Source organism: Nomia melanderi, unplaced genomic scaffold (genome assembly GCF_051020985.1).
Source record: "Nomia melanderi isolate GNS246 unplaced genomic scaffold, iyNomMela1 scaffold0014, whole genome shotgun sequence".
NCBI classification, from domain to species: Eukaryota; Metazoa; Arthropoda; class Insecta; order Hymenoptera; family Halictidae; genus Nomia; species Nomia melanderi.
This window is the reverse complement of record NW_027475130.1, coordinates 5047176-5048130: the sequence shown is the minus strand read 5'-3', so window position 1 is coordinate 5048130 and position 955 is coordinate 5047176.

Genomic DNA, 955 nt, shown 5'->3' with positions numbered 1-955 from the left:
GCTGCGCAGATTCATGCGCCAGGGCCCCCTGCAGATAATTCACTTTGATTTATTGCGCTATCTCTAATAGCACCCGAGATATCACCAGATATATATTGGATTTTTCCCCGACCCTGAGTGTCCGGCCCCATGAGACGGTGGTTTTCTCGGCCCCTGGCAGTCCGAGGTGGTTCCCGCTGGACAGATTCATACGCTGGGCCTCCTGCAGATATTTCACTTTGGTTTATTGCGCTATCTCTAACAGCTCCCGAGATATCACCAGATATGTATTGGATTTTTCCCTGACCTTGAGTGTCCAACTCCATGCGACGGTGGTTTTGTCGACCCCTGGCGGTCCGAGGTGGTTCCCGCTGGACAGATTCATACGCCGGGGCCTCCTGCAGATATTTCACTTTGGTTTATTGCGCTATCTCTAACAGCTCCCGAGATATCACCAGATATGTATTGGATTTTTCCCTGACCTTGAGTGTCCGACTCCATGCGACGGTGGTTTTCTCGGCCCCTGGTGGTCCGAGGTCGTTCCCGCTGCACAGATTCATGCGCCAGGGCTTCCTGCAGACAATGCACTTTGGTTTATTGTGCTATCTCTAATAGCACCCGAGATATCACCAGATATATATTGGATTTTTCCCTGACCCTGACAGTCCGGCCCCATGAGACGGTGATTTTCGCGGCCCCTGGTGGTCCGAGGTCGACCCCGCTGCACAGATTCATGCGCCAGTGCCTCCTGCAGACAATGCACTTTGGTTTATTGCGCTCTCTCTAATAGCACCCGAGATATCACCAGATATATATTGGATTTTTCCCTGACCCTGAGTGTCCGGCCCCATGAGACGGTAGTTTTCGCGGCCCCTGGTGGTCCGAGGTCGTTCCCGCTGCACAGATTCATGCGCCAGGGCCCCATGCAGATAATTCACTTTGGTTTAGTGCGCTATCTGTAAGAGCACCCGAGATA